The following is a 7,443-nucleotide window of genomic DNA, read 5'->3' on the forward strand; positions in this document are numbered from 1 at the left end:
AAAAACTCATACAACTCAACAATAAAAAACAATCTGATTTTTAAAATGGGCAGGATCTGAGTGACTCATTGTTTCTCCAACTCCTAGAGCAGGGGTCAGCAATCATTTTCTGTAATGGGCCAGATAGTAAATATTTTAGGCCACATGGCTTCTTGCAATGATTTAACTCTATCATTGTGCAGGAAAAACAGTCATAAACAGTATGAGTGTGGCTGTGCTCCAATAAAATAATTATTTCATGTAATTTTTTAAATTAAGATTTTAATTTTTTAGAGCAGTTTAAGAGTCACAGTAAAATTGAGGGATAGGTTTGAGATTTCCCGTATACCTTTTGTCCCCACCCATGCACAGCCTTCCCCATTATCAACAACCCCACCAGAGTGGTTCATTTGTTAAAATTGATAAAGCTATATCAATACATCATAATCACCTAGAATCCATAGTTTACATTAGGGCTCACTCTTGCTGTTGTACATCCTATGGGTTTGGACAATGTGTCCATCATTATAGTATCATACAAAGTATTTTCACTGCCCTGAAAATCTCTGAGCTCTGCTTCCCACCGACTTTCCACCCCAAACCCTGGCAACCACTGATCTTTTTACTTTCTCCATAGTTTTGCCTTTTTCAGAATGCCACAGAGTTGGAATTATACAGTATGTAGCTTTTTCAGATTGGCTTCTTTCAACTGGTAACATGCATTTAAGTTTCCTTGATGTCTTTTCATGGCTTGATAGTTCATTTCTTTTTAGTGCTGAATAATGTTCCATTGTATCAGTTTATTTACCTATTCATCTACTGAAGGACATGCCGGTTGCTTCCAAATGTTGGCAATTGTGAATAAAGCTGCTGTTAATATCCATATGCAAGTGTTTGTATGGATATAAGTGTTTAATCATACAGTTTTTATGTGTCTCAAAATATTATTCTTCTTTTGATTTATTTCAACCATTTAAAAATGTAAAAACTATTCTCATCTCTCACCTTGCAAAAGCAGGTAGCCGGCCGGATTTGGCCCGTGGGCCACAGTCTGCCAGCGCTTGCCCCAGAGCCTGGTGAGTTGTTTCCACTCTTCTCCTGTTACAAACAGTGCTGGCTGCAGTGTTCATCCCTGCACACACTTCTCCGAGCACTATATGAGCGTTTCTGCAAGCTAGACACCAAGATGTGGAATTGTTGGGCCACAAAGTGTGTGTTTTCAACTTTATTAGGTGTTGTCGAATTGCTCTTCAGAACTATTATACCCATTCACATTCCTATTGGTACTACCTCTATTTCCCCACATTCTTGCTAACATTTAATGTTGTTAGACTTATCAGCTATTTGGCCAATTTGGCCGAACTGGTGAGTGTAAAGACTGATATCCTATTTTTGTTTTAATTTGAAATTCCTTAAGAGGTGGTGAATTTTTCCAAATGTTTACTTTCCAAGTCGCATTTTGAATTGGCCATCGATATCTGTTGCTCATTTTTCTATTGTATTGTTTATCATTTCCTTATTGATTTGTAGGTTTCTTTACATATTCTGGGTGGTTACTTAAATCTTGGTAGTGCCAGTTTCCTCATCTATGAGCAGCAATATTGACAGTACCTACATTGTAGAGTTGCTATAAGGAATTCACGTAAACGAGTATGATATATGCGGAGTCCCTGGCCCTATCACGCAGAGTAAGATAAGCATAAAATCGTGTTCCCCAAAATTCCACTGTATCTGCTTGGAGGAAATATTGTGTTAGACAACATGGAAAGGAGGGTAAGGCAGGAAAGGAACACTCAAGAGCAAAAGATGGCTGCTAATTGGCTGCATATGACGAAGTGCCAGATTTGCATCACTACTGAGAGTGAGGGAAAACAGGCTGTGCACCACGTATGGAAAGAAGAAGATTAAAAAAGCAACAAAGAATCCTCAAAGAGTGACACTGGAGGAAAGAAAAGCCCCAGAGGTTTGGTTGGTTGTGAAGTGTGTAGTTTAAATTCTCTTTCTCTTATGCAAAGTCTCCATTGCTCACAAATGCTGTTGCGTGAGAGGACTCTTCTTCACCAGAAGGGGTGCCAGCATGCATACTTGGGTTGGAGTGGCAATGAAAACAGATAGCACCTGGGCACATAAACACCTAAGTGTAAAGGGAGAGCTGACAGCTCAAAAGCCGTTTGCCAATTTTATGATGTCAGGCGCTGTCCTTGGTCCTTCCAAGACGTTACCTCATTCAATCCTGGCAGTGGCTTCATGAGGACTCACTATCATCCCCATTTCACTTGAGGGACTTGAATTGCAAAGAGGTAGGATCATGCAGCCAGTAAATAGTGGAACAGGAATGCATCCAGGTGTGTCTGACTCAAACTTCAGTAATTACAGAGAGAGAGAGAGAGACAGAAGGAAGAGGGAGGAGGAACGAAGGGAGGGAAAGGAGGAGATAGAGAGGGAGAGGGAGAGGCATAGAAACCAATGCTGATACTTTTGGAAGCCCCACATTGAAGGAAGGGAAGGTAGGGCCCTGGAATCCCAGCTGCTCAAATTCAGCAAATAACAATATAGAACACCCATTCAAATCTGAATCCAGATCGACAATGAATAACTGTAATTATGCTTCATGTAATATGTGGGACATGTGTACACTAGAGAATCGCTTGCTCTTCTTCTGAAATCTCAGTTTAACTGGTGTCCCATGTCCAACATGGCAATCCCATGTGCCAGGCATTTCAGGTCCAGCGCAAGGAGACACAAGCAGCAGCATCTGGAAGAGGCAGCAGAGCAGATCTTTCTTCATCTCCTAATGGCTGGGATCTTGTAGCAAACATGTCCCATGCAGCAACTGCCTCTCAATCTTCTTAGATATTAAGCCCTCTGGTTTGGTGGGAACGAGGAGAGGTAGGGGCTGGTAGGAAAAGCTGCTTATCAAGATTTGACAGGCAGGTGGAAAAATTGAAAGGGTCAGAGAGTTTGCTTTTGAAGCATTCCACCTCTCATTTCTCCATCTCCCTTCGCCCAGCATCCCTTCTCTAATCCAGGTTCCCTAAAGCTTTGTGCTGCTCTAGTCCTGCCAAAACATTTGATAAATTAGTCCATGCTGAGGTCAAGGGACCCAACGTGTGACCCCTCCTAGGAGAACAAGCAATGGAAGAGCCCAAAGAGGAGATGCTTAAGCCAAAGGCAGAAACTCAAATGGCAGATGTCAGGCCTCCTGATCAGTGCTGGAGGGCTATTTGAGAACAGAGAGGTTCTTTTGGTACTCTCCAAAATATATCAGCTATGTAACCACCTAGTCCACCAACCCTGCCTGAATATCCCACTCAACACAGAATTCTAGCCTGAATCAGCTCTTTCTGGGGTTTGTCCTCCTCTGGCAGCTTCCTCTTGCCCCAGGTTGAAAGACCTCAGGGGTTGAAAGGCTTCCTTTATGCAGGTAGCACCAGCATTGAACACCTGAGAGAGTCTCTAGCCCCTCTTACTCTCACCCATTCTCTATCCTCTCTTTGAATGTCTCCCACCCACAGAGCAGACAGTTCTGAGCAATGCTCAGAGGCCGGCTCACAGAGAAGGGGCTGAACTCCCAGGAGCTCCAAATCAGACTCTTCATCCACATACCTGTCCTTGGCTCATTGTTGCTCTCTCCTAGAAAGAGTATCAGGCCTCCCACCTTGGCCCTCCCACGACTAAACATCTGAGTGCTGTTTCCATGACAACCAGAGGCATTGCTGTAGTTTCACACCTATAACACTACTCCTCCACCCACGCCCCCAACATTTTACCCCTCACCCAGGATTCCTGTCAGGACCCTCTTCTAGTCATACTGAGAACATGCATGCTCTGCCTAACTGACGTTGTTTCTATCAGCTTCTAAGAATTTTACTCCCGTGTTTTAGTCAAAGACATCAATGGAGGGCCTTCCCTTTGAATATGGATTTTTAAATAATTTACAGTAAGTTAAAAATGTAAAAAACAGGGTGTGGGCAATTGCAAACATTTTTCCTAGAGCCGAGGCTATGAGGGAACTTGGCCCAGAGGCCTGTATGTGGAGATGTGATTATTCTTTAAGGAGGCATTAATGGGGAGGCAGAATCTCTAAATATTTCATACATGGATTACAGCCAATCATAGAAATATACAAGAGGCCAGCACACCAACTCCCTTCTGGCCATCCCCAGATCATCAGCACACAAAATGGCAAGGAAAAGGGGACCCAGGAGAGAGGCTTGGGCTGAGGGCAATGAGGACTGAGGACCCCAGAGAGGAAGGATGTACCCACTTCCTCTGCTCAGCCTCCTTGCCCCAGCTCTGGTTCTGCTCTCAGTAGCGTTTAGAAGATCCACTCCTCATTTCATCCAGGTAGCTCCCAACCACAGACTTGGCTTATTTATAGCACCCTACACCCACCAATGCCATTCCCATTCTTTTTGCCCCATATGTCACCAACAAAACACCAATCTCACCAAACCTACCCACTATATCCATATGGAATGAACATAAATTTCCACAAAATGAAGAGAACGGAGAAGTAGGGATTATAAAACCCTTATTTCTTAGGCTTTCACAAAGTAATATTTTGTTGATAGAGTCAGACAAGTCCTGCTCGAGAGGGGATAGTTAATGTCTTTTGGATTCAGGCTTCTGAATGGTTGGGATCTGGTCCATTCTCTGGGCCTTCAGACGTCTCTAGATGGTTTCTCTACCAGAAGGTTCTTCCTGATGGGACAAGGGCTATGGGGCTTAATAGTCCTCATGAACCCTGACCTGCCATCTCCTCTCTTACCCCCTTCCTTGTTGATGGGATGGCCAGAGGGCAACTCACATGTCAAGTCTTCTATATAATCCCGTAAGTGGCTGTAATCCAATGATGAAATAAATCTCCATGGGCCTCCTCTCAGGTACCTCCTGATAGCAAAAATTTTTTTTTTCGGTCATATATTTTAAAATACAGCCTAGGGCTACTACACCCCATAGACTCCTTTCTTTGGAGATAGGATGGGAAGGGGCATCAGGTGATGAGATCCCCTTGGGTTGCTCTGTTTCAGCTTGAGCCCTAGTGTTTGGGAAGTTTGGGGATTTTGTGGCAAATCCCACAGGGCAGGCTGACTTCCCCTGGACTTCCTGGTCCCATGTCAACCAGTTCCCACCAGGTCCCCTCAAGTGAGTAATACCAAAGTAAAGCTGGGATTTTAGATTATGAGGCAAATTCCATCTCCTATTCCAGAGAGGAAAAGAGCTTTCAAAGAATAACTCAACCTGTATGGCCCCACTGTACATTCCAGCCTCCCTGACCTCACAGATGTCTCTGGATGGGCGTCCTCTGCCTTGTTTGCTTTATACCTATCCCAATGTGACTTTAGAAGATATCTGTTTTCCTAAGTATGCAAAGTGCTGGACTCCCAGTTCCTGAAGTCTCCCTCGTCTTGGCCAGCCAGTAATGGAGACTTCTACCCACACTGTGAGCGTAAGGGAAATTATGGCCCTGGAAAGACACAGACTTTTCGATCCCTTAGTCCTAAAACTTCCTAAATCAAGATGCCAAGTTTGGATGTTCAGTCACTTGGACATCCTGGGTTGTGTGACCTCTCTGCCCTCCTCACACCTCATCATCATCTGAGTAAAACTCCAAACTTTTGAGAATGTCCTTGAGTTGCTCGGCAGCCCCATAGATATGGCATCACCATATCTAGCTTCTGGTTACTTTATTCACAGGGGCTGCTATTCACAACACCTGGGTGAGCCGCTACCACTTCTTGTCCCCTGTCCCTCACCTCCTCCAACTTTGTGGCTTTTCATCAGCCCAGCTGCTTCTATGTCTGAAAAGCTAACGTTAAAAAAAAAAATCACCAACTCAACAGATGCATAAGTAATTGCATCCTGGCAAGATTAAATTAGGTGAGTTAGAAAATCAGCAGGGGGTTTTATATATAATTCAGTACTTAGGAGGATAACCACACAAGTAAACACCAAATGAAAGATTCTCATTTCTTCTCTTGGTCCTTTCTGCCAGTCCCCGCTTCCAGCTCAGTTTGGCTTAGCCTCCAACCCCCCAGCTTCCCAGTCCCTCAGACACCATCCTGGTCAAAGAGGCAGTGAGGCCGCTCTCCACCTGGCGTCCCTGCCACTCCTTCATTCCAGGAAGTCTGAGGTTCATCTGGTAAAAGGAACTGATTCCAGGGCTCCCACTCTGGTGAACTCTTGAAAGACCCTAGGGGAGATTAGAGAGCATCTCCTGCCAGTGCCACAATTAAAGACAGGCTTATGGGGAAACCGAGTCAGGTTCCTAATTAAGTCTCAAGCAGGAAGTTCTGGATTATAGAATAGTCAAGCCCAGAAGAATCTTTAGAAATATGAGGGTAATAAAGTCCACAAATCAGGATGGTTAGCCTGCTAGTGAGTAGGGGGACCCCTATGTGTCATCCTTTGGGGAACATTCCAAATGATCACAGGCAGGCAGATCCCTGGAATGAATGGCTTGGGTGTCAGGCTTAATCAAAGCCAGCACGGACACTGAAATATTTTGATTCGAGAGCAGAATTATCCGAGAGAAGAAATTGCAAATTACAGAAACTGCAGTTTCAAATAGGAATTAAAAATTGTTGCAGGTGTAGGATTATTTTCCATTTAGAAAGAAAATGCCACGCTCCCATTTACATTTTTAAGATTAAAAGATAGTTAGCAATTCAGTTCTGGAAAACCAGTTTCTGACTCTCTTCTCAGCATTTCTGAGGATGTTGGTAATGTGACAGTAAGTAATAAGAATTACCTAGTAACTATGGTTGCCAATTTAGCAAATAAAAATGTAGGACACCCAGTTAAATTTGAATTTCAGACAAATAACAAATATTTTTCTTGAGTATAATACATGTTTATACTAAAAAATTATTGTTTATTTGAAATTCAAATTTAACTGGGCATCTTGTTATTCTCTCTGACCTTCCACCAATGCATGGATAAGTAAAGACGAGCCACTTCCTAAGGTCCATTCATTGCAAAATTCTTTAAGCACCTGCTCTTTACCAAGCACCTGTTTCTATGCCTGGCATTATGTTCGGTGCTGGGTTAATAGACCTAATGCCTGACCTCAGGGAAGATAAAGTCCAGCAGGGGAAGCAGAGGAGCAAAGTGGCCATCAAAACAGAATGTGGAACACGTCATAAGCAGGAATATCCATGGCCAGGGAAATCAGAGCAAGGAATAACATTTCAGATGAATGAAGGAGCAGAGGTCACTTCCAATACAGAGACACCAGTTCTGCCTGAGTGTCTGAGGTAGAACAGGGAGGAACTATGAGGCCCTCTTGGCCATTTTTCTGTTGTGGCACATCCCTCTTTTCACGTTCCTCACCATCAAAAACCCATTCATTCATTCATTCATTCATTCAAGTGACATTTATTGAGGGCCTCTTATGTTTCAGACACTGCACAGGATGGGAGAGACAAAGATAGTCACGACTCAGCCCCTGTCCTTGAGGTT

Source organism: Pteropus vampyrus, unplaced genomic scaffold (assembly GCF_000151845.1).
Source record: "Pteropus vampyrus isolate Shadow unplaced genomic scaffold, Pvam_2.0 Scaffold66, whole genome shotgun sequence".
Lineage (NCBI taxonomy): Eukaryota > Metazoa > Chordata > Mammalia > Chiroptera > Pteropodidae > Pteropus > Pteropus vampyrus.